Source organism: Gopherus flavomarginatus (genome assembly GCF_025201925.1).
Source record: "Gopherus flavomarginatus isolate rGopFla2 chromosome 12 unlocalized genomic scaffold, rGopFla2.mat.asm SUPER_12_unloc_2, whole genome shotgun sequence".
In the NCBI taxonomy this organism is placed as follows: Eukaryota; Metazoa; Chordata; order Testudines; family Testudinidae; genus Gopherus; species Gopherus flavomarginatus.
The window spans coordinates 76,199-102,713 of record NW_026114605.1 but is presented as its reverse complement, the minus strand read 5'-3'; the positions used below and the strand labels follow the sequence as shown (position 1 = coordinate 102,713).

General features: G+C 55.2%; 4 non-coding genes across 4 annotated transcripts; 2 read left to right on the top strand and 2 right to left on the bottom strand.

Moving 5' to 3' along the window:
- Positions 1-7,819: 7,819 nt before the first annotated feature.
- On the bottom strand, positions 7,820-7,891 carry TRNAC-GCA (transfer RNA cysteine (anticodon GCA)). Its single transcript has one exon. It is a non-coding gene; the product is annotated as a tRNA-Cys (tRNA).
- Positions 7,892-11,390: 3,499 nt separating this feature from the next.
- Positions 11,391-11,472, top strand: TRNAS-AGA (transfer RNA serine (anticodon AGA)). The gene has a single exon. It is a non-coding gene; the product is annotated as a tRNA-Ser (tRNA).
- A 5,290-nt stretch (positions 11,473-16,762) lies between these two features.
- Positions 16,763-16,844, top strand: TRNAS-GCU (transfer RNA serine (anticodon GCU)). Its single transcript has one exon. It is a non-coding gene; the product is annotated as a tRNA-Ser (tRNA).
- Positions 16,845-24,477: 7,633 nt separating this feature from the next.
- TRNAV-GAC (transfer RNA valine (anticodon GAC)) lies at positions 24,478-24,550 on the bottom strand. The gene has a single exon. It is a non-coding gene; the product is annotated as a tRNA-Val (tRNA).
- Positions 24,551-26,515: the final 1,965 nt, after the last annotated feature.

The following is a 26,515-nucleotide window of genomic DNA, read 5'->3' as shown; positions in this document are numbered from 1 at the left end:
CCCAGTCCCTCTGAGCTGGAAACCCCCTCGACCCCATCCCCCCCACATCCCTGACCCCCAGCTCCGAGCCCAGTCCCTCTGAGCTGGAAACCCCGTCGATCCCATTCCCCCACAGCCCTAACCCCCAGCTCCGAGCCCAGCCCCTCTGAGCTGGAAAGCCCCTTGACCACATCCCCCCAACAGCCCTGACCCCCAGCTCTCAGCCCAGCCCCTCTGAGCTGGAAACCTCCTCACCCCATCCCCCCCACAGCCCTGACCCCCAGCTCCGAGCCCAGTCCCTCTGAGCTGGAAACCCCCTAGACCCCATCCCCCGCCCACAGTCCTGACCCCCAGCTCTGAGCCCAGCCCCTTTGATCCGGAAACCTCCTGACCCCATCCCCCCCACAGCCCTGACCTCCAGCTCTGAGTCCAGCGCCTCTGAGCTGGAAACCCTCTCAACCCGATCCCCCCACAGACCTGACCCCCAGCTCCGAGCCCAGCCCCTCAGAGCATGAAACCCCTGACCCCATCCCCCCCACAGCCCTGACCCCCCGCTCTGAGCCCAAACCCTCTGAGCTGGAAACCCCCTCGACCCCATCCCCCCCACAGCCCTGACCCCCAGCTCCGAGCCCAGTCCCTCTGAGCTGGAAACCCCGTCGACACCATCCCCCCCACAGCCCTGACCCCCAGCTCCGAGCCCAGACCCTCAGAGCTGGAAACCCCCTGATCCCATCCCCCCGACAGCCCTAAACCCCAGCTCCGAGCCCAGTCCCTCTGAGCTGGAAACCCCCTCGACCCCATCCCCCCCACAGCCCTAACCCTCAGCTACGAGCCCAGTCCCTCTGAGCTGGAAACCCCCTGGCCCCATTCCCCCACACAGCCCTGACCCCCAGCTCCGTGCCCAGTCCCTTTTAGCTGGAAACCCCCTCAACCTCATCCCCCCCGCCACAGTCCTGACCCCCAGCTCCAAGCCAAGTCCCTCTGAGCTGGGAACCGCCTCGACTCCATCCCCCCACAGCCCTGACCCTCAGCTACGAGCCCAGTCCCTCTGAGCTGGAAACCCCCTGGCCCCATTCCCCCCCACCGCCCTGACCCCCAGCTCTCCGCCGAATCCGTCTGAGCTGGAAATCCCCTAGACCCCATCCCCCGCCCACAGTCCTGACCCTTAGATCCGAGCCCAGCCCCTCTGAGCTGGAAACCCTCTGACCCCATCCCCCCACAGCCCTGACCCCCAGCTCCGAGCCTAGTCCCTCTGAGCTGGAAACCCCGTCGACCCCATCCCCCCCACAGCCCTGACCCCCAGCTCTGAGCCCAGTCCCACTGAGATGGAAACCCCGTCGACCCCATCCCCCCACAGCCCTGACCCCCAGCTCCGAGCCCAGTCCCTCTGAGATGGAAACCCCGTCGACCCCATCCCCCCACAGCCCTGACCCCCAGCTCTGAGCCCAGTCCCTCTCAGCTAGAAACCCTCTCGACCCCATCCCCTCCACAGCCCGGACCCCCAGCCCTCAGCTCAGCCCCTCTGAGCTGGAAAACGCCTGGCGCCATCCCCCCCCCAGGGACCTGACCCGCACCTCTGAGCCCAGTCCCTCTGAGCTGGATACCCCCTCGACTCCATCCCCCATACAGCCCTGACCCCCAGCTCCGAACCCAGTCCATCTGAGCTGAAAACGCCCTTGACCTCATCCCCCCACAACCCTGACCCCCAGCTCTGAGCCCAGTCCCTCTGAGCTGGAAACCCCCTGACCCCATCCTCCCACAGCCCTGACCCCCAGCTCCGAGCCCAGCCCCTCTGAGCATGAAACCCCCAGACCCCATCCCCCCCACAGCCCTGACCCCAAGCTCCGAGACCAGCCCCTCTGAGCATGAAACCCCCTGACCCCATTCCCCCCACAGCCCTGACCCTCAGCTACGAGCCCAGTCCCTCTGAGCTGGAAGTCCCCTCGACCCCATCCCCCCCACTGCCCTGACCCCGAGCTCCGAGCCCAGTCCCTCTGAGCTGGAAAGCCCCTCGACCCGAACCGCCCTCAGCCCTGACCCCCAGCTCCGAGCCCAGTCCCTCTGAGCTGGGAACCGCCTCGATTCCATCCTCCCCACAGCCCTGACCCCCAGCTCTGAGCCCAGTCCCTCTGAGCTGGAAAACCCCTCGACCCCCTCCCCACAGCCCTGACCCCAGCTCCGAGCTGAGTCCCTCTGAGCTGGAAACCCCCTCACCCCATCCCCCCACACCCCTGACCCCCATCTCCGAGCCCAGTCCCTCTGAGCTGGAAACCCCCTCGGCCCTATCCCCCCCACAGCCCTGTCCCAAACTCCGAGCCGAGTCCCTCTGAGCTAGAAACCCCCTCACCCCATCCCTCCACACCCCTGACCCCCATCTCCGAGCCCAGTCCCTCTGAGCTGGAAACCCCCTCGGCCCTATCCCCCGCACAGCCCTGACCCCCGGCTCCGAGCCCAGTCCCTCTGAGCTGGAAACCCCCTGACCCCATCCCCCCCACAGCCCTGACCCCCAGCTACGAGCCCAGCCCCTCTGAGCTGGAAACCCTCTGACCCCATCCCCCCACAGCCCTGACCCCCAGCTCTGAGCCCAGTCCCTCTGAGCTGGAAACCACCTGACCCCATTCCCAACACAGCCCTGACCCCCAGCTCCGAGCCGAGTCCCTCTGAGCTGGAAACCCCCTCGACTCCATCCCCCCCACAGCCCTGACCCCCAGCTCTGAGCTCAGCCCCTCTGAGCTGGAAACACCCTCGACCGCATCCCCCACACAGCCCTGACCCCCAGCTCCGACCCTAGTCCCTCTGAGCTGGAAACCCCCTGACCCCATCCCCCCTACAGCCCTGACCCCCAGCTCCGAGCCCAGTCCCTCTGAGCTGGAAACCCCCTCGGCCCCATCCCCCCCACAACCCTGACCCCCGGCTCCGAGCCCAGTCCCTTTGAGCTGGAAACCACCTGACCCCATCCCCCCACAGCCCTGACCCACACCTCCGAGCCCAGTCCCTCTGAGCTGGAAATACCCTGACCCCATCCCCCCCAGAGCGCTGACCCACAGCTCCGAGCCCAGCCCATCTGAGCTGGAAACCCCATCGATCCCATCCCCCCACAGCCCTGACCCCCAGCTCCGAGCCCAACGCCTCTGAGCTGGAAAGCCCCTTGACCACATCCCCCCAACAGCCCTGACCCCCAGCTCCGAGCCCAACCCCTCTGAGCTGGAAACCCCCTCGACCCCATCCCCCCCACATCCCTGACCCCAAGCTCCGAGCCCAGTCCCTCTGAGATGGAAACCCCCCCGACCCATCCCCCCCACCGCCCTGACCCCCAGCTCTGCGCCGAGTCCGTCTGAGCTGGAAACCCCCTAGACCCTATCCCCCGCCCACAGTCCTGACCCCCAGCTCCGAGCCCAGCCCCTCTGAGCTGGAAAGCCCCTTGACCACATCCCCCCAACAGCCCTGACCCCCAGCTCTCAGCCCAGCCCCTCTGAGCTGGAAACCTCCTCACCCCATCCCCCCCACAGCCCTGACCCCCAGCTCCGAGCCCAGTCCCTCTGAGCTGGAAACCCCCTCGACTCCATCCCACCCATTGCCCTGACCCCCAGCTCCGAGCCCAGTCCCTCTGAGCTGGAAACCCCCTAGACCCCATCCCCCGCCCACAGTCCTGACCCCCAGCTCTGAGCCCAGCCCCTTTGATCCGGAAACCTCCTGACCCCATCCCCCCCACAGCCCTGACCTCCAGCTCTGAGTCCAGCGCCTCTGAGCTGGAAACCCTCTCAACCCGATCCCCCCACAGACCTGACCCCCAGCTCCGAGCCCAGCCCCTCAGAGCATGAAACCCCTGACCCCATCCCCCCCACAGCCCTGACCCCCAGCTCTGAGCCCAAACCCTCTGAGCTGGAAACCCCCTCGACCCCATCCCCCCCACAGCCCTGACCCCCAGCTCCGAGCCCAGTCCCTCTGAGCTGGAAACCCCGTCGACACCATCCCCCCCACAGCCCTGACCCCCAGCTCCGAGCCCAGGCCCTCAGAGCTGGAAACCCCCTGACCCCATCCCCCCGACAGCCCTAAACCCCAGCTCCGAGCCCAGTCCCTCTGAGCTGGAAACCCCCTCGACCCCATCCCCCCCACAGCCCTGACCCTCAGCTACGAGCCCAGTCCCTCTGAGCTGGAAACCCCCTGGCCCCATTCCCCCACACAGCCCTGACCCCCAGCTCCGTGCCCAGTCCCTTTTAGCTGGAAACCCCCTCAACCTCATCCCCCCCGCCACAGTCCTGACCCCCAGCTCCAAGCCAAGTCCCTCTGAGCTGGGAACCGCCTCGACTCCATCCCCCCACAGCCCTGACCCTCAGCTACGAGCCCAGTCCCTCTGAGCTGGAAACCCCCTAGCCCCATTCCCCCCCACCGCCCTGACCCCCAGCTCTCCGCCGAATCCGTCTGAGCTGGAAATCCCCTAGACCCCATCCCCCGCCCACAGTCCTGACCCTCAGATCCGAGCCCAGCCCCTCTGAGCTGGAAACCCTCTGACCCCATCCCCCCACAGCCCTGACCCCCAGCTCCGAGCCTAGTCCCTCTGAGCTGGAAACCCCGTCGACCCCATCCCCCCCACAGCCCTGACCCCCAGCTCCGAGCCCAGTCCCTCTGAGATGGAAACCCCGTCGACCCCATCCCCCCACAGCCCTGACCCCCAGCTCTGAGCCCAGTCCCTCTCAGCTAGAAACCCTCTCGACCCCATCCCCTCCACAGCCCGGACCCCCAGCCCTCAGCTCAGCCCCTCTGAGCTGGAAAACGCCTGGCGCCATCCCCCCCCAGGGACCTGACCCGCACCTCTGAGCCCAGTCCCTCTGAGCTGGATACCCCCTCGACTCCATCCCCCATACAGCCCTGACCCCCAGCTCCGAACCCAGTCCATCTGAGCTGAAAACGCCCTTGACCTCATCCCCCCACAACCCTGACCCCCAGCTCTGAGCCCAGTCCCTCTGAGCTGGAAACCCCCTGACCCCATCCTCCCACAGCCCTGACCCCCAGCTCCGAGCCCAGCCCCTCTGAGCATGAAACCCCCAGACCCCATCCCCCCCACAGCCCTGACCCCAAGCTCCGAGACCAGCCCCTCTGAGCATGAAACCCCCTGACCCCATTCCCCCCACAGCCCTGACCCTCAGCTACGAGCCCAGTCCCTCTGAGCTGGAAGTCCCCTCGACCCCATCCCCCCCACTGCCCTGACCCCGAGGTCCGAGCCCAGCCCCTCTGAGCTGGAAAGCCCCTCGACCCGAACCGCCCTCAGCCCTGACCCCCAGCTCCGAGCCCAGTCCCTCTGAGCTGGAAAACCCCTCGACCCCCTCCCCACAGCCCTGACCCCAGCTCCGAGCTGAGTCCCTCTGAGCTGGAAACCCCCTCACCCCATCCCCCCACACCCCTGACCCCCATCTCCGAGCCCAGTCCCTCTGAGCTGGAAACCCCCTCGGCCCTATCCCCCCCACAGCCCTGTCCCAAACTCCGAGCCGAGTCCCTCTGAGCTGGAAACCCCCTCACCCCATCCCTCCACACCCCTGACCCCCATCTCCGAGCCCAGTCCCTCTGAGCTGGAAACCCCCTCGGCCCTATCCCCCGCACAGCCCTGACCCCCGGCTCCGAGCCCAGTCCCTCTGAGCTGGAAACCCCCTGACCCCATCCCCCCCACAGCCCTGACCCCCAGCTACGAGCCCAGCCCCTCTGAGCTGGAAACCCTCTGACCCCATCCCCCCACAGCCCTGACCCCCAGCTCCGAGCCCAGTCCCTCTGAGCTGGGAACCGCCTCGACTCCATCCCCCCCACAGCCCTGACCCCAGCTCTGAGCCCAGTCACTCTGAGCTGGAAACCCTCTGACCCCATCCCCCCACAGTCCTGACCCCCAGCTCCGAGCCCAGTCACTCTGAGCTGGAAACCCCCTCGACCCCATCCCCCCCACAGCCCTGACCCCCAGCTCCGAGCCCAGCCCCTCTGAGCTGGAAACTCCCTCGACCCCATCCTCCCCCACATCCCTGACCCCCAGCTCCGAGCCCAGTCCCTCTGAGCTGGAAACCCCGTCAATCCCATCCCCCCACAGCCCTGACCCCCAGGTCCGAGCCCAGTCCCTCTGAGCTGGAAAACCCCTCGAACCCATCCCCCACACAGCCCTGACCCCCAGGTCCGAGCCGAGTCCCTCTGAGCTGGAAACCCCCTCGACCCCATCCCCACCACAGCCCTGACCCCCAACTCCGAGCCCAGTCCCTCTGAGCTCGAAACCCCCTGACTCCATCCCCCCCACAGCCCTGACCCCCAGCTCCGAGCCCAGTCCCTCTGAGCTGGAAGCCCCCTCGACCCCATCCCCCCACAGCCCTGACCCTCAGCTCTGAGCCCAGTCCCTCTGAACTGGAAGCCCCCTCGACCCCATCCCCTCCACAGCCCTGACCCCCAGCTCCGAGCCCAGTGCCTCTGAGCTGGAAACCCCTTGACCCCATCCCCCCCACTGCCCTGACCCCCAGCTGACAGATAGTGTCCCTAACACAGTTATTGCTCTTCGCATCCTCTTGACTCTCCTAGTTTCTGTGGCCAGTGGTGAGCGAAGCTTCTCGAAGCTCAAATTGATAAAAACATGCACGGGAACATCAATGTTGCAACAAAGACTTGTTGGGCTATCTACCTTGTCACTAGAACATGACATTGCTCACAGCATTGACTTGGAGGAACTTGTTTTTAAATTTGCTAAACTTAAAGCGCAGAAACATGAATTCTAAATTATAACATGTTACTCCGTGACTGTGTATTGTCTATAATGTATGTGATTTTTTTGGGGGGGGGGGGGCGCAAGTTGGAAGTTTCGCGTAGGGCGCAAAATATGCTTGCACTGGCCCTGCCTATGAGATGAGAAGCCATGTTTTTGTTCAATGAGCATTGAAGCTGAAAAGGGAGATGTTTTCCTCATTGATTTCTAGGCCCCCACTCTAATGCCCTAAACACCCCTTTCCTCCCACAGCCAGGAATAGAACCCCACGGTCATGACTACTAGCCTCCCTGACCCTGCTCCCTGTGACAAAGGAAAAACCTCTGAAACTCCTGTACTGGCCCCTCACCTCCCTGCTTGAGCTGCACTTGAAACCCAATGAGGTTTCCTTGTGCAGTTTTGACACTCCCAGGAAGGGTGTAATTTTAGGAGCAGGTTCCAAATAGTGCAATTAACCAGCCAGAAGGGGCAGCAGGTGTCAGCACAGGAGCCATTGAAATAACTCTGCACTTACTTAGACGCAGACATAACAAGCTCTATGGCTGGTAAACGTACAGAGACTGCTCCTGCTCATGAACTAGCAGCCCATGACCTGTAAACAGCTGCCATTTGAATGCATCTGAAAGTTACACAGAACAACGATCTGTGTTAAAGGAAGGCTGCCATTTATTAGAGCCCCAATTGATGCCGTGTGCGCAAAGAGAGGTTTCAATGTGTAACCGGGAGTTTGGTAAATTTTGGTTATTTTATTTTTCTAAGAGGTTCCTGTCCACCTCCAGTAGAGTTTTCAGTCCCAATGGCAACTTAGGAAATGTAATACAGACTAGTCTATTCCTCCCAAGTGGATGTGGTTCTTGTTCGTCTGCACATTGTAGCCCATGGAGGCTAAGGACCTGAAAATGTGTTTTCACGTGCCTTTGTTTAATTGATTAAAACAAACCTAGACACTTAGAGGATTGGAAGTGATTTCAGCTGGGGGACACGTTTGCTAGGTTTTTATGCATTTGCACAGGAAAACATTGAGGGTGCACATGTATTTCAGGGACCCCCATTTAGTGGAGCTCCTGAATATATTGGAAATAGAATCATCTTTACTGAAGAAACAGGTTTGTGAGGGAACACTTGGATTTGAACCAAGGACCACTTGATTTGCAGTCAAACACTTTCCCACTGAGCTATACCCCCATAATATTTGCACAGGCAAATCAGTGATCTTAAGGATTTTGAAGGACAGGCTCTGCCTCAGAGAGCTCCTTTTCTATTCCCAGACCACAGGGGTTTTAAAAATGGGGTTTGATTAAATTTTATATACACATGTAGACACCACAGCTTGCACATACACCAGCATAGCTTCCCCCCACTGACATAGCTACCACCTCTCGAGGAGATGGATTAACTGCACGGACGGGACAGCTCTCTCCCCTCCACTTAGAGCATCTTCATTATTTATGAATAGGTGGGAAATAACCTCCTGAATGGAAAGGAACCAATTTATCAAATATTGCTGTGTCTGCATTCAATATGGGGAATTGGTCATATTGGGCTGGATTAGTAGGAACATTGCAAGCAGATATAGGGAAGTGATTATTCCCCTCCATTCAGCACTGGTGAGGCCACATCTGGAGCATAGCGTCCAGTTTTCACCCCCCCCCCCCCACTACAGAAACAAATTGGAGAGAGTTTAGGGGAGGGCAACAAAAATGATTAGGAGGCAGGGGACTTACGAGGAGAGGCTGAGGGCAGCGCTGCCCAGAGGGAGGGCAGGTGGGGCAATTTGCCCCAGGCCCCACAGGGGCCCCTATGATCATATAGTATTCTACAGTATTGCAACGTTTTTTTATGGAAGGGGCCCCTGAAATTGTTTTGCCCCAGGCCCCCTGAATCCTGTGGGCGGCCCTGCCCAGCCTGTGGTGCTGTCCCCCCACTTCACTCATTCTCCTCCTTCTGAGGCCCCACTTGTGCTCTGCCCTCAATCCCATTTGGCCACTTCCCACACCTGCTCTTTGGCTGAGGCCTGCTGGTCCACCTTTCGCTCGCTCCTCACCTCCCCCAAGGCCTCCTCGCGCCTCTCCACCCTCTACCCCAAGGTCTGCCTGCTGCCCACACCTCTCTGCCCCCTCCCCTGAGACTCACCCTGCCCATTGCCCACACCTCTCTGAGCCCTCCCCTGAGACCAACACTGCCCACACCTCTCTGCCCCCTCCCCCGAGACTCACCCTGCCCATTGCCCACACCTCTCTGAGCCCTCCCTTGAGACCCCCCTGCCCATTGCCCACACCTCTCTGCCCCCTCCCCTGAGACTCACCCTGCCCATTGCCCACACCTCTCTGAGCCCTCCCTTGAGACCCCCCTGCCCATTGCCCACACCTCTCTGCCCCCTCCCCTGAGACCAACACTGCCCACACCTCTCTGCCCCCTCCCCTGAGACCAACACTGCCCACACCTCTCTGTCCCCTCCCCTGAGACCAACACTGCCCACACCTCTCTGCCCCCTCCCCTGAGACCAACACTGCCCACACCTCTCTGCCCCCTCCCCTGAGACCAACACTGCCCACACCTCTCTGCCCCCTCCCCTGAGACTCACCTGCCCATTGCCCACACCTCTCTGCCCCCTCCCCTGAGACCAACACTGCCCACACCTCTCTGCCCCCTCCCCTGAGACTCACCCTGCCCATTGCCCACACCTCTCTGCCCCCTCCCCTGAGACTCACCCTGCCCATTGCCCACACCTCTCTGCCCCCTCCCCTGAGACCAACACTGCCCACACCTCTCTGCCCCCTCCCCCGAGACTCACCCTGCTCATTGCCCACACCTCTCTGCCCCCTCCCCTGAGACTCACCCTGCCCATTGCCCACACCTCTCTGAGCCCTCCCCTGAGACCCCCCTGCCCATTGCCCACACCTCTCTGCCCCCTCCCCTGAGACCAACACTGCCCACACCTCTCTGCCCCCTCCCCTGAGACCAACACTGCCCACACCTCTCTGTCCCCTCCCCTGAGACCAACACTGCCCACACCTCTCTGCCCCCTCCCCTGAGACCAACACTGCCCACACCTCTCTGCCCCCTCCCCTGAGACTCACCCTGCCCATTGCCCACACCTCTCTGCCCCCTCCCCTGAGACCAACACTGCCCACACCTCTCTGCCCCCTCCCCTGAGACTCACCCTGCCCATTGCCCACACCTCTCTGCCCCCTCCCCTGAGACTCACCCTGCCCATTGCCCACACCTCTCTGCCCCCTCCCCTGAGACCAACACTGCCCACACCTCTCTGCCCCCTCCCCCGAGACTCACCCTGCTCATTGCCCACACCTCTCTGAGCCCTCCCCTGAGACCTGCCCTGCCCACTGCTCGTACCTCTCTGCCCCCTCGCCTGAGACTCACCCTACCCATCACCCACACCTCTCTGAGCCCTCCCCTGAGATCCACCCTGCCCACCTCTCTACCCCTCCCCTGAGACCCACCCTGCCCATCGCTCACACCTCTTTGACCCCTCCCCTCTCTCTGCCCCCTCCCCTAAGACCAGCCCTGCCCACACCTCTCTGCCACCTCCCCTGAGACCAGTCCTGCCCACACCTCTCTGCCCTCTCCCCTAGACTGGCCTTGCCCACCACTTCCATCTCTCTGACCTTCCCCTGAGACCTGCCCTGCCCATCGCTCACATCTCTCTGCCCTCTCCCCTAGACCGGCCTTGCCCACCACTTGCATCTCTCTGACCTTCCCCTGAGACCTGCCCTGCCCACTGCCTGTACGTCTCTGACCCCTTCTCTGAGACCTGCCTTGCCCACCACCCACATCTCTCTGCCCCCTCCCCTGACCTGACCTGCCCACCGCCCACACCTCTCTGACCCTCCCCTGAGACCCACCCTGTCCACCTCTTTCTTTGGCCATCTGTTGTTATTCCTTGAAACAACAAGGATGGAATAAAAAGCTGAGTTTACTCCAGGGTGAGGAAAGAAAGGAGCCATCAACCCCCTGGCAAAGCTCAGTGCCCCAGAGAAAACCTGCCCCTGCTATTGCAATCACTGATGTACTGGGGATATGACAGGAAAGGGACTGTCTGAATGATCAAGGCAAGAAATGGACAACAAGCTACAGCTATGTCATTAACCACAAACAGGGCAGCCCGGGGGGGTGGGGGGCAAGTGGGGCAATTTGTCCCAGGCCTCGGGCCCCGCAGGGGCCCCCACAAGAGTTTTTTGGGGCCCCTGGAGCGGGGTCCTTCACTCGCTCTGGGAGCCCCAGAAAACTCTTGCGGGGCCCGGGCCCCCGCAGCTTCTTCCGCTCCTGGTCTTTGCCCTGAAGACCTAGCTGCACTTCGGCGGTGGGTCCTGTTTCGGTGGCAATTCAGCTGCAGGGGCCCCCACTGTGAGTCTTCGGGGCACTTCGGCAGCGGATCCAGGAGCAGAAGGACCCCGTGCTGCCGAATTACCGCTGAAGCGGAGGCACCCTGCTGCCGAAGACCTCAGGCCACCAGAATCCTCTGGGCGGCCCTGACCACAAACGCACTCGCCTCATGCTCCAGCCAGAAGGGAGAGGAGCAGGAATTCTTGCTGTTCAGCCATGGACACACTTACACAACGGCACAGCAGTGTGTGTGTTGTGGAAGCTGGTCTGAGGAAACAACTGGAATTGATCACTCAGTGAGAGCAGAACTAGAGGACAGTGAGAGCCCCATATCAAGTAAGTAGTTGTGGCTGAGTGGTTAAGTCGGTGGGCTAGAAATCCATTGGGGTCTCCCTGTGCAGGTTCAAATCCTGCCAATTATGGAGGAAATTGTGGTTCTTCAGTTTTGATGAAGCTGAGTCTTGTCTCATTCTTAAGCTATGTCTACGTGAAAGAGTAACATGGCTTTAGTTAAAGTGTTTTAATTGAACAGCTGTTGCATGTCCACCCTATGCCCTGTGTCACCAGAGCACATCCATGCTAGCATCTCTTGGATGGCCACAGAGAGTAGTGCATTGTGGTAGCTATCCCATTGTGCAACTGGCTGCAGGGTGCTTTGGGAAGGGTTTGCAATGCCTCACGGGCTGGTACAGCATCACATGATACAGTTTTCTATCCCATTGTTCCATGGGCATCCTACTAGATTGCCAGCTGCTTTTCAACTGCAGTGTGCTTGGTGGGGGAGAGACAGTGTGTGCATTGCGGAAGAGTGAGTGTGTCGGCACACTGTCTCTAAGTTCAGACAGCTGCTGGAAGCAACCAGTCCTGAGGCAGGGGACAGCCCCGACATCAGCCCCGCTTCTCTCACTGGCTCAGCTCAGCACAGCCCAGCACTCTCTGTCACACACACACACACACACATACACGTACACACTGCTGCCTGCTTAGCTCTGTGTCAGGGGTGCTGGAACAGGGGGGTTAGAGGGCCATGGCCCCACCACTCTTTACTGGCTGTTAGGACAAATGATTGAGGGGGGGGGAAGGGTGCAGTCTTGGGGAAGAGGCGTTCTGTGGGTGTGGCCTCGAGGGGAGAGGTGCTGTGAGTGGGGGTCCTTAAGGAAGGAGTGTCATGGGGGTGCCACAGTTCGGATAACAGTGCCCCCCCCACTGTAAGGAAGCTTCTGCAGCCCCTGCTCTGTGTTCGCAGAGCGGGAGAGAGCAGCATCCACGACAGTGATTTGCTCCCCAGGACTCTGGCAGGGGGGCTCGGGAGGTGTTTTAAAGGGCCTGGGGTCCAACTGCAGCAGGGAGGCATGGGTCCTTTAAATCACCAGCCTGGGGAAGACGGGCCGCGCTGGCACAGCGTACTGGCTCTTGCCAGTACCCCATACCGTAACATACTGGCTTACTTTCACCTCCGGAAGGTCCTCATGTGGATAAATAACTGGTTAAAAGATAGGAAACAAAGGATAGGACTAAATGGTCAGTTTTCAGGATGGAAACAGGTATCTCGTGGTGTCTGTACTAGGACCAGGACTAGTCAACATATTAATAAATGATCTGCTGAACAGTGAGGTGACAAAATTTGCAGATGATCCAAAACTACTGGCTTGCTTCCTGGAACGAACGCTCCTTGAGTGGGGTGATCCACAGGGAGCAGCTCAAACCTCCAAAGTGCCTGGCCAGGGGCAGGACATTAGCACAGCAAGGGAGGGGTGTGGCAGTGACATCACAAAAGCCTTTTGCAGGACCTCAGACTATTGGTCAAAGGTGGTGGGGAGGTGATGACCTCACAGAGAGATGCTGACATCAGCCAGGCAGGAGACGGGTGAGGGGCCAGGGAAACCTCAAAGACCTCTGTGGCTTTGCTTCAGCAAGTCTCCTTCTCCATGTCTCTCTTTGAGGACTGAGAGAGTATTCGGGTTCACGTACATGAGTGCCAGGAGAAATCTCTTTCAAGTTTTCTCCTTCCCTTTGCCTGATTTTATGAAAAAACAGCCATCCCTGTTTAGAAGGTAAGAGCCTCCTCGAGGTTTGAAACCTGTTCAGTCTGATCCATCTGGTGACAGCTGAATGCTAGGCATGGAAAACACGAGGTTAAGGAGGCAGAATTTTATTCCACACCTGAGATTTTGTCCCTTAGAATCACTGGGGACATTAGGGTTTGTCCTTTTTGTTTCACCTTTTCCTCTATCCATCCCTCCCTCCTTTCTCTTTGTCTTTTGCTCTTGTCCTTTCACCTGTTCCCCTCCCAACGCCAAGAGTGAGGTTTGTCTGTGTGTGTGTGTGTTGCGGGGCAATGATCTGTAGCTCCCACTCTGGGAGTTCCACCCAAAAATGTGCAGCTGAGATAATGCTTGGGCAGTGATCCCCACCGGTGACCTGGGCCATCCTTTGGGCTCTGTGGTGAGAACCCTCAGCCTCCCATCCTGAGTCTCTACCCTGATTGGCTGAGCAGGGGGTTTTTGACAAGGAGGAGGAGACTCAGGTCCTTGTTCTTCTCTTTTACGACCAAGTAAATAAGTCATAACCAGTCATATGTTTGAAGAATCTTGCTGCTTCTCTGCATTAATGGTCTCTGAGCAGTTCGTGATTCTCTCTAACATTGCAGTTCTCCTCAGATACTTGCTGAATAATTACTGTGCACTGTTGTTGGTCTTGAGCTCATGTGAGAGCACTTTACTCAGGTCATTCCATGTATGAAATTCAAGATCTGATGGTTAGTTTCAAAATCAGGGCTTTTGAGTCCTTTTCCCAACTCTGCCACTGACTGGCTGTGTGACCTAAGACAAGTTAATTCTCCTTTCTCAGCCTTAGCTTCTCCCTCTTTCAAGTAGGGATAATAATGATCCGGTTTTATCTACCTCAACACACACACTTTCTCTCCCTGCACACAAACAGTCTCCACACTGCAGTTGAAAGGCAGCTGGCAATCTAGTAGGATGCCCGTGGAACAATGGGATAGAGAAACCTGCATCACTGAAAGTACAGCCATGAAGACATCACACACCAGCCTTTCCTAGCTGGCAAAAATCAAACCTCCACAGAAAGACCCCTATGGTGTCATACCCCAGCTCCCTAAGCCCTCAGCCACAACCACTTAACACAGGGGCCTTTCTACACTCTGGTTCTGTTCTCACTGAAGGGTCATTTCCAATTGTTTGCTCAGACCAGCTTCCCCAGCACACTCACTGCTGTGCAGCTCTGTACATGTGGCCATGGCTGAACAGCAAGAATTCCTGCCCATTTCCCTACTGGCTGGATCATGGTTAGAGTGTGTTTGTGGTTAATGATGTTGCTGTAGATTGTTCGTTTCCTGCCTTGGGAATTCAGACAGTCCCTTTCCCAACATATCTCCAGCACATCAGTCCCTGGCTGGGTCTCCTGCGCAGTGGAAAACATCCCTTGTTTGGTGCTGCCAAGGGGAACGTGCAGAGCTGAGATGTCCCTCGGCTTGGATCAAAGGGGGATGTTGGATGGAATTTATCACACAACCCTCCCTGCTCCCCAGAGCCCCACGGGGAGAATCCAGAGAAGGGGGAGTCATTTCTCCCCTGCACTCCCAGAAGAGCTGCTAGGACTCCTTCCTGCCAGCTACTCACCCCTGGATTCCTCCTCAGCTCCTGGGATCTTTCTGCTCCAAAGGCTCCAGAGGCCTGGGGTGGGGAGGGCGTCACTGCACAGTCTGAAACACAAGGGAGGTTTCTGGAATTGAAGGAAGGAGCAGAAAATGGAGAGGAAAGAAACAGAGAGAAAACGCCTCATCTCTCTCCCCTCCCCCTCCCAGCAAGAAATGTTCTCAAGGATCAGCGTTAGGGGAAATGGTGCCCTGGGCAAAACTTGTACTTTAGCACTTCCCCATTGGCCCTGGACGATCCCCCTCCCCCTTTCCCCCCAGCTCCTGCACTCCCAACCCTTGCACCTCCTTCACCCCTATCTCCTGCCCCCTCCTGTGCCCTAACCCCTACACTGTGTCCCCTTTGCCCTTAAGTCCCACACTCCCTTCCTGTGCTACCAGCCACTGCCCCTCTGCTGCACCCCCTTCACCCCTAACCCCTGCACCCCCTCCTGCACCCACGTGGGGACAGTGACCTGTGTGCATGGAGCAGCTGGCATTGCTACCCGCTCCTCCCTGGAAGGCTGCTCCTCTGGGCACCCCTAGGAGCTGCGGGGGTGGGGTGCGGGGGCAAGAAGCAACATCACCTGAGTTCCCTGCATCCGGATCACTTTCCTCAGCCAGGCTGCATAAGGGGAGGGCAGAGAGCAGCAGCTTCTGATGCTCCCCTCACAGCACAGCCCAGGTGGGGAAAGTGACCAGGATGCATGGAGCACATAGTGTTGCTCCTCTTTCCCCCCAACCCTCTATGGGGCCATAGAGGAACACTGGGGCAGGGGAGAGCAGTGAGCACCTTTGCACTGGCACACGGTGCCCTTTGACCCCCTGGAGCCCTGGGCAGCTGCCGGGGGGGCCCACCCCTAAGGCCAGCCAGGCTCCCCAGCACAAACAAGAACACAGAGAGACTGGCCACACACTGAGCAGCGGTAGCCTGGGCAGCACATAATGGAGACTCGGGGGGGCTCAGCCTCCCCAAACCTTGTGTCACCAAGGGGCAGTGGAGCCCATGACTAGGGGCCCTGGAGAAATTAGGTCCCCCTGGAAAAGTCTCCCCCATGTCAGCCCCAGGGCTGCAGGAGCTCTCACTCCGTGCTATGGCCCGGGGGCTGCAGCAGGGGCACAGAGCTTCTCTGGTCTTGGGGCCACAGCGGGGCAGGGGTAAAGGAGTGACAGGGTGGGGCTGGTGGGGGAAGGGGTGGAACAGAGGTGACATAGTGGATGGGGCTGTGGGTGGAAGGTGTCGCAGGGGGCAGAGCCACAGACAGAAGTGAGGGGGCCTAGTTCCAGTGCTGGGGGCCCTGCAATTGTTCTCCCTTTCCCTGGGCTTTGGCATCACTAGCCCTTGCTTAACGTGTAGGGTTCAGTGGTCCCCAAAATGTGGGGCATGACTCCTAGGGGAACAGAGAGGAAGATTCATAGGGGCACCTCAGGGGCTGAGTCAGCCCCCATGGAGGGAGCACCAGTCAGCCCAACTCTGTCCCAGCTCTTTTCCAACCCCACCCTCAGCCTGGGCCCCTGACTGCCAGCTCGGCCTCGACCCACTTGCCCCTGTCTGCAACCCTTTCTTCAGCAAGCAACACCCCACTCCCAGCCCCAGTTTTCAACTGTGGCTCAGAGGGCCCACAGCCATGGATAAGAGGGCACAGTGTGAAATGTTTGGGGACCACTGCTTTAGGGTGACGTTCTGTATCACTTCTATGCAGTCCAATAAATGCTATTCCTCACCCATCAGGACCGACTAAGTATGTTCTGCTGCCCTTCACTCATGCAGGAAGGATAATAACATTTCATACCACTCAGTGCTAAAGTGATTTGTAACCCGCCACAAGCTAAAAATGGTCATTTTGGGGAAGCGGCCCCATGATGCTGCATACCTAGGCAGAGTAGGTGTGTCTATGCAAACATGGTCTGTTCCTGAAGCCTTTCCCACAGCTGGTCAGTACGTGTGAGGGGGGAGCTCATTCAGCCCCTGCTTCCGCTTAGTATTTAAGAACACCTTAGTGTCCCTGTCTCTGCTGGCCTTAGATTTCTCGTCCTGTCCATTTCCTAACACCTCAGATGAGGTGGCCGAGTGGTTAAGGTGATGGATAGCTAATCCATTGTGCTCTGCACGCATGGGTTCAAATCCCATCCTCATCTGATGCGTTTAGTCTTCACTCTTCCTTTGTAGACAACCATCTCCCCCTTTGGTACAATGACAGATCAAACAATGTTGCTTCTTGCAAAGAAAACCCTGCTCAGAAACTCCCTTGCTTTAAATAAAATGTCTAAGTCTCAGATTTCTAAAAAAAAACTCTCTAGTCTTGTATGTCTTAGTTTTATTTCAAAAGGAAACAGCCTCAAAATCTCCCCCAAACACCCTGAGACCTCCCCAAATTATTAAAATACCCCAGTTCTCAGCAAAGCCATGACAGTGACCCAAAGCTAGAGTGTCTAGGCTAAGCTGTTCTGAAGGAGGCAACTCAAACATTTTCTCCCTGCTTCCCTTGGCAAGGTCTGACTGGGAAAACAAAATTCCCCAAACTGAAAATTTTCAGCTGAAAAACCAGTACTAGCTATTTGGGGACTTTGGTTTCAATGTATTGTTATTGTTCTCTTCTGATTTATGAATCAGTTTTGTCATCCAGGTGTGTTTCCAGCTGTTGATTTGTGGGGGAGAGATGCCAAGTCATGATGTCTCTTCCCCCCTTTCATAGTTTCTTCCAACTTTCTAGAAAGCTCCTTTGCTATGATGAGAGTCAAGCAATGTCCATTGTTGCTGTGTTATCTCGGCGAAGTCTGCATTGTACACAGTTCCTGGGATAGTCCTTGGGACTGTAGCCACCTTTAATAGGCTAGCAGTGAGTCTGGCTCCTCCCTTGTCGCACCTGATAGGCTGGTGGGGGGCATTTCCCAACTTCATAACATATTTCTGTAATGCACACAGAGCAAACTTCATAACTTCCCAGACCAATGTGAGCACATAGAATGCAAGAAGACATTAAGGTTCAACAGATGAACAGTTCAAGATTTTTAAAATGATCCCTCACCAGGCAGACTTTGTTCAAAACGTATCATCACTATATGAGAGTGGTGAATATGGGGCTTGCAGGGTGCTGCTTTAAGGACAGCGTGCCACACCTGGGCTTCCATTGCAATGGGAACGTACCCTTAGAATCCATCTCTCCCGGGATAAAGATGGCAGCATGGCTGGCCTGGGTCATCTGACTTGGGCTCATGTAGCTAGAACTGAGAGGCTAAAAATTGTGGTGCAGATATTTGTGTTCACACTGAAGCCTGGGTTCAGAAACCCTCACCCCTTGTGGGGTCTCAGAGGTTGGCTTTGAGTCCATATGTCTGCACTGTCATTTTATAGTCTTGCAGTCCAAGTCCCATAACCCTGAGTCAGCTGACCTGGGCTTTGAGACAGGTGACCTGGGTGTTTTAATCATAGTGTAGACATAACATTAGGGCAGGTCTAGGAGCCCAGAAGGTTGGGAGGGAGTTTAGCAAGTGGAAATGGTAAAACCACAGGTCAGTATTACCCTGGACTCATGGCAGTTCTCCATTGGTCTGTCTGCTTTTGAGGCAGGGATAATAACTGCCAGTGGTGCCCTGTTGAGTGGCTTTTGGGGCACTTGCTCTTGGCTGTTGTCAGAAGGACCTTTGGTCTAGCCCAGTGTGGTTTTTCTTATGGTTTAAATTACACACACAGGCACTGATAACAGAGTTACTGAACATTTGGGAGTTAGGAGCTGGTAGGTCAGTGGTCCAGTCCCCTCATGGATGACCCCCTCCCTCTGGGACAGGGGCAGGTCTGAGCTCTCACACCAAATGCTCATTGTGGCTGCCAGAATCTGTCGCCAGCTCATTTAGTTTATGCCGAAGGTTGAGTCCTGCTTTGTGCCCAGTGTTTGAGAATGAAAATCCTAAACCACCGTATGAAATAATGAATGCAGCAGGATGTGCTATTGTCCCTGCCCCAAAGCAGGCAGACCAATGGAGAAATGCCATTGAGTCCAGGGTAGCACTTCATTGCGGTTTTACCTTTTTTGGTTGCTAAACTCCCTCCCAACTTTGAGGGGGCCCAGAGCCCAGTATTGAGCCTGAGCTGAGACATCTACACTGCAAATTTACCACCCCACGGCCAAAGCCTCGGGAGCCTGAGCTGGAATGGGGCAGCCCTTGGTGTTTCATTGCAGCGTGGACATAGCGTAGTATTATGTCTGCACTGTCATAAACACACCCAAGTCACTATTCTCAAACCCTGGGTCAGTTGATTCAGGCTTGTGGGGCTTGTGCTGCTGGGTTATAAAATTACAGTGTAGACACTTGGGCTTGAACCCAGCCTAGAAGGCACTATTCTCACTAACTTGTCTGCGAACTCACTCATCCCTCCACAGCCACCCTGTCCTAACACTGATCTAACCCCTAAATTTTAGTATTAGGACCCATGCGCCAGCCAATTTGGCTTTCAAACCCCTGTCCCCTGCCTAGCAAGTGCTATTGAACTGAGCGTGAGTCCCTCAGTCGGGGTCTGCCGAGCACAGTTGTGCTGCCCTCAATTTACACAAGGATAACAACGCTTTATTTCTCCTACCCCAATAACAAGGAGACTGGGAATCCAACACCAGGCAAAAGTGATCATGTCAGCAAGCAACCCAGCATATTTCCAATATACTGTAAAATCCACATGCAGACTCATACACAAAACCTTGCAAGAAAATCTTCCTGAGGGAGTCTGAAGCACTTGCTGCTGGAGGGAATGAGGGAGCTGTGGGTTGGGATTGAGAGGCACTGGGAATAGGAGGGGGCTGTGGGTTGGGATTGAGGAGCAGCGTGAGGAGGAGGGGCCTGTGGGTTGGGATTGAGGGGGCTGTGAGTAGGGACAGAGGAGAAGGGTGAAGAGGAGCAGGCTCTGGTTTGGAGTGAGAAGCAGTGTGGATAGAAGGGACTGAAGTTTGGGACTGAGGGGCACTGGGAAAAGAGGAGACATGGGTTTAGACTGAAGAGCATCGTCATTTGGGGATCCAGCAGGAAAGGGGAAAGCAGCAGGTAATTCTAATTCCTAGGGATATTCTATGTGTTTGTATGTGTGTGTGTGTGTGCAGCGAAGGAACATGCTATATGCCCAGAGGCCTTTATTCCTCCAGGCTGCAAGGACAGAGGGGCTGTCAGGAAGTTGCCCCTTCAAACCCACACACAGAAAAAGTCCCTTCTGAGGAAAGGGAAAATCCTGACGAGAGAAAGTTATGTCAAAGAAGACTCCAGAAAGACAGTTTAAGATCTTGGGGAGTAGTTTATCACCTGACCAGCGAGTTGAACCCTGGACCATCCAATTAAAAGTCTGATGCTCTGCCAACTGAGCTTGCCAGACTCACAAAGTAAAAGAGCAACTTGGTGTGGAGGAGAACTAGTCAAGAAAACAAGAGCAGGAAACAGAAGGGAAAACCTGCTGCTCTCTCTTGCCTGGTCAACACTACAAGTTTATATCTAATTTAGCAGCATAAAATCGCATTAACCCTGCACCCGTCCACACAACGAAGCCCTTTATATCGATATAAAGGGCTCTTAATACCGATATCTGTACCAACGAGGGGAGTAGTGCTGAAATCGGTATTTGCCATGTCGAATTAGGGTTAGTTTGGCCGCAGTTCTGCGGCTTTGGCCCCCTTTGAGCTCTGCTTGCAGAGGCAATAAAGTCAGTGTTGTTTCAAATTCCTGCATTCTTTATTACTTCATCACATAAACAGGGGGATCACTGCCACAGTAGCCCAGGAAGGGTGGGGGACGAGGGAAGCAATGGGTGGGGTTATTGCAGGGGAACCTCCTGGAATGGCATGCAGCTCATCATTTCTGCGGGATGCCTGGGGCTCTCACCCAGAGTGGCTGTTTGACTCTCTTGTTCTTTAGTAGGCTTGCCTGATAGTCTAGACAGGACTGACTCTCCCTTTAGACAAAACTCAAAGAAGGGAATGACCTGGGGAGTCATTCCCATTTTTCTCCATGCGCCCCTGGCCAGCTTCACCGAGGCCGGCCAGGAGCATCCATGACAGGAGCAGACGGTTCAGTATAACTGGTAACTGTCATTGTCAACTTGCAAAGCAGCAGACGGGACGGTATGGCTGGTAACCATCTGTCATGGTATAATCCCCACTCTGAACCTTAGCGTCTAAAAGATGGGGTACCAGCAGGAATTCCTCTAAGCTTAATTACCAGCTTAGAACCTGTAGCGCTGCCATCAACCAGGAATTCCAGTGCCTGGTACACTCTGGTCCCCACAAAAACTTGCCCGGGGACCCCCAAGACCCAGACCCTCTGGATCTTAACACAAGGAAAGTAAACCCTTTCCCTCACCGTTGCCTCTCCCAGGCTTCCCCTCCCTGGGTTACCCTGGAAGATCACTGTGATTCAAACTCCTTGAATCACAAAACAGAGAGGACAATTCACCTTCCTCCCTCCTTCTCTTTCCCACTCCCAGACTCTTCCTGAGAGAAAGTAATCCTGGCACAGAGAGAAATCAGCCTCTCTCTCCCTCTTCCCTCCTTTCTCCCCACCAATTCCCTGGTGAATCCAGACCCAGTCCCCTGGGGTCTCACCAGAATAAAAAAAACAATCAGGTTCTTAAACAAGAAAAGCTTTTAATTAAAGAAAAAAAACAGTAAAAATTATCTTTGTAAATTTAAAAAAATGAAATAGGTGCAGGGTCTTTCAGCTATAGACACTGGGAACACCCTCCCAGCCTAAGTAAACAAGTACAAATTAAAACCTTTTCAGCAAAATACCAATTTGAACTCCTTCCAACCAAATACACATTTGCAAATAAAGAAAACAAACATAAGCCTAACTCGCTTTATCTATCTAGTACTCACTATTTGGAATCCATAAGAACCTGTATCAGGGAGATTGGAGAGAAACCTGGTTGCACGTCGGGTCCCTCTGAGCCCCCAGAGTGAACAACAACCAAAACTAACAGCACAGCACAAAAACTTCCCTCCCTCAAGATTTGAAAGTATCCTGTCCTCTGATTGGTCCTCTGGTCAGGTGACAGCCAGGCTCACTGTTCTTGTTAACCCTTTCCAGGCAAAAGAGATATGAAGCACTTCTGTGCTATTAACTCTTACTTATCTGTTTATGACACCATCTTTGCTAACTTGAAAAGGCAAGGGGATGCTGCTGTGTAGTGCTGCAGTACCGCGTCTGTCAGCACCATCCAGTAGTCATACGGTGACGGTGAAAAAAGGCTGAACGGGCTCCATGGCTGTCGTGCTATGGCGTCTGCCAAGGCAATACAGGGAAAAGGGCGCGAAATGATGGTCTGCCATTGCTTTCACGGAGGAAGGACTGAGTGACGACATGTACCCAGAATCACCCACGACACTGTTTTTGCCCCATCAGGCATTGGGACCTCAACCCAGATTTCCAATGGGTGGGAGAGACTGCAGAAACTATGGGATAGCTATGGGATAGCTACCCACAATGCAACGCTCCAGAAATTGACACTAGCCTCGGTATATGGACGCACACCGCCGAACTAATGTGCTTAGTGGGGCCGCGTGCACTCGACTTTATACAATCTGTTTCCAAAAACTGGTTTCTGTAAAATCAGAATAATCCCCTAGTGTAGACATACCTTGTGATTAACATCTTTGGTGGCTAATTGAACGGCTGATGGTTCAAACCCAAGTGAAGATGGAGGTGGTTTTTTTTAGTGATGAGAAACCACTTTATTTTAATGGGCAGAAAATCTCCTCAATGCTTGTCTAGCCTCATTGGGCAACCATAAGTGACACTGCCACCAGATGCATTGGTGGTATAGTGGTGAGTATAGCTGCCTTCCTAATAGTCGACTGGGGTTTGATTCCCAGCCAGTGTAGTGATGTGGTGTTTCCACTACTGGGAATTAGTTCAATTTCAGTCACATTGTATCAGTTTAGCAATGGAATGAGAGAATCAATGTTCTGCAGGTCATTCAACACACAATGGAGGAAGAAAGGGGTGGGACTAGACAATGAGCAGGTGGAGTTATCCTGGTATTACAATGTTTGGTTTATTTTTTTAAAAAAACTTCCTTTACTTTCCTCTCCCTTTTAGACTCAGAGCCTTTAAGGTCAGAAAGGAGCAATGTGATCATCTAGTCCGACCTGCTGCACCTTACAGGCCAAAAGACCCCCCTCCCCTCCTGTAATAGACCCAGTAGGGGAGGCAGCTCTGTGCACTGCCCCTACCCCAGGCAGCACATGGACGACCTCTGCCCCCTTCCCCTAATGAGTGTTCAGACATCTGCCAGCAGCACTAAGGTGGCTCCCTGCCCACTCTGCCTCCGTCCCTCTGTGACACTCCCAGAAATGGCCGGCATGTCCCAGCATCCTCTGGGTTGGGGGGAGTGTCTCCATTCACTACCCCTGCCTCGAGTACCAACTCCACAGCTCCCATTGGCCAGGAACTGCAGCCAATGGGAGCTCTGGGGGCAGCGCTTGCAGGCAGCAGCACACAGAGACCCCCTGGCACGGCCCACCTAGGACCTGCTCCCCAGGGTTGTGTGTACCAGTCACTTTGGGAGCTGCAGTGCCTGGGGTAAGCGCGACCCCTCCTGCACCCCAGCCCGCTCCCCCAGCACAGAGCCTGCATCCCACACCCAAATTTCCTCCCAGAGCTTTGCTTGTTTTCCTTTCACCCAGAACCATCCTTCTCCTGGGATGCAAGTAGCCATCCCTGGGAAGCAAAGAGGTAGGCACAGGATTCTATCTCCCAGCAGCCAACCGCACCTCCCCAGGCTTTTCAGGCTTTGCCGAACAAATGAGCTTAGCTTCTGCCCTGCCTTCCTCAGCTAGACTTTCCTCTTTTGTCCCATTCCTGCCTCACTCCCTCCTTTGGCAAGTCACACAAAGGAAGCCAGCAGGAAGAGCCGGCTGCCATAGACCAACGTCCAAGGGCAGAGGAGACCAAGCCACAAGGCTTCAAAAGGTGACTGGCCAAGGTCCTCTAGCTTTCACCTGCTGATGCTAAGGCTTTTTCCCAGCTCATTTCACCACCCTCTGTCCTGCAAGGGTTGAGCTTATTGCAGCTGTTACCCAAAATTGGGCCAGCTAGTAAGCGTAGGGAGGACGAATGACCCACAAGAGTTTGGCAGAAAGCAGCGGGTTTATTATACTGACAGCTAAGTTCAAAAGAAGAAGCGGGGGTGTCACACTCACACTTGCATACTCATGCTCCCAGGACAGGCACAGCACTGGAGATGTCAGGATTCTGCAAGGTAAGTGTCCCACAGTGCAGCTATGGACGGTGCGATGTAGGTAAGTCTTCCTGAGGCACAATGAAATACAACGCAGAGAACCACTGGCCATGCGGTCCGGGCAAAGGGCATTCACTGGAGATACAAGCTTGTGAGTGACTCCTGAGCACGTGGCCCCTTCTCCTTTTAAGGACCTGCACCTAATGGCCTGCGACTAGAGATGACTTGGCTGCATCTGGTTGGTCACGCTCCACTTTGGGCAGTGTCCATGCTCTGGGTGTGTGAGTGCTGCCTAATTAGAGTCCCAGACACCTTGTCTACCTGGAAGCCCTTCTGCTCTTCTAGCTGTTCAACCAGCCCATTCATCCCACAAGCATTCCAGGAGTGGGACAGGGAAAACCACTTCACAGGTATTCAGAGAGGGAGAGGAGACAAAAGAAGGAGGGAGGGAAGTATAACACACCTATTGAGCATACAGGTTATACATTGCATAGAAATCACTGCTGCTCCTACAACAGCAGGGACAGGCCAGTAGGAGCTGGGGAAAGGAAGCCATCATGTTTCTGCCTGGTTTTAAACCAGGGACCTTTTGCATGTCAAGCAAACATGATAACCACTACACTACAGAAACTCTGTTGCCGTGTTCTGCCCCTCCCTTCATAAGAATATAAGAATGGCCATACTGGGTCAGACCAAAGGTCCATCCAACCCCATATCCTATCTGCCAACAGTGGCCAATGCCAGGTGCCCCAGAGGGACTGAACCTAACAGGTAATGATCAAGTGACCTCTCTCCTACCATCCATCTCCACCTTCTGACAAACAGAGGGTAGGGATACCATTCCTTACCCATCCTGGCTAATAGCCATTCATGGACTTAACCTCCATTAATTTATCTGCAAAAAGAACAAGGAGTAATTGTGGCACCTTAGAGACTAACAAATGTATTTGAGCATAAGATTTCATGGGCTAAAACCCACTTCATCGGATGCATGCAGTGGAAAATACAGCAGGAAGATATAGCTATAGATACACACACACACACACAGAGAACATGAAAAAATGAGTGTTGCCATACACACTATAACAAGAGTGAACAGTTAAGGTGAGCTATTATCAGCAGGAGAAAAAAACCTTCTGCAGTGATAATCAGGATGGCCTATTTCCAACAGTTGACAGGAAGATGTGAGTAACAGTAGGGGGACAAATAAACATTGGGAAATAGTTTTACTTTGTGTAATAACCCATCCACTCCCAGGCTTTATTCAAGCCTAATTTAATGGTGTCCACTTTGCAAATTAATTCCATTTCAGCAGTTTCTCATGGGAGTCTGTTGTTGAATGGTTTTTGTTGTAATATTGCGACTTTTAGGTCTGTAATCAAGTGACCCGGAAGATTGAAGTGTTCTCAGACTGATTTTTAAATGTTATAATTCTTGATGTCTGATTTGTGTCCTTTTATGCTTTTATGTAGGGACTGTCTGGTTTGGCCAATGTACATGGCAGAGAGGCATTGCTGGCACATGACGGCATATATCCCACTGGTAGATATGCAGGTGAATGAACCTCTGATAGAGTGGCTGATGTGATTAGGTCCTATGATGGTGTCCCCTGAATAGATATGTGGACAGAGTTGGCAATGGGCTTTGTTGCCAGGTTAGGTTCCTGGGTTAGTGTTTATGTTGTTTGGTTGCTGGTAAGTATTTGCTTCAGGTTAGGGGGCTGTCTGTAAGTAAGGACTGTCCTTTCTCCCAAGATCTGTGACAGTGAGGGATCATCCTTCATGATAGATTGTTGATCCTTGATGATGCACTGGAGAGGTTTTAGTTGGGGGGCTGAAGGTGACAGCTAGTGAGGTTGTATTACTTTCTTCATTGGACTTGTCCTGTAGTAGGTGACTTCTGGGTACTCTTCTGGCTCTGTCTATCTGTTTCTTCACTTCAGCAGGTGGGTAGTGTACGTGTAAGAATGCTTGATAGAGATCTTGTAGGTGTTTGTCTCTGTCTGAGGAGTTGGAGCAAATGTGGTTGTATCTTAGAGCTTGGCTGTAGACAATGGATTGTGTGATGTGGTCTGGGTGAAAGCTGGAGGCACATAGGTAAGTATAGCGGTCAGTATGTTTCCAGTATAGGATGGTGTTTATGTGACCATTGCTTATTAGCACAGTTGTGTCCAGGAAGTGGATCTCTTGTGTGGACTGGTCCAGGCTGACATTGTAGGTGGGATGGAAATTGTTGAAATCATGGTAGAATTCCTCAAGGGTTTTCTTTTCCATGAGTCCAGAAGATGAAGATGTCATCAGTGTAGGGCAAGTAGAGTGGGGGCATTAGGGGATGAGAGCTGAGGAAGCGTTGTTCTAAGTCAGCTATAAAAATGTTGGCATGCTATGTGGCAATGCGAGTACCCATAGCAGTGCTGCTGACTTGAAGGTATACATTGTCCCCAAATGTGAAATAGGTGTGGGTGAGGACAAAGTCACAAAGTTCAGCCACCAGGTTTCCCGTGACATTATCGGGGATACTGTTCCTGACAGCTTGTAATCCATCTTTATGTGGAATGTTGGTGTAGAGGGCTTCTACCTCCATACTGGCCAGGATG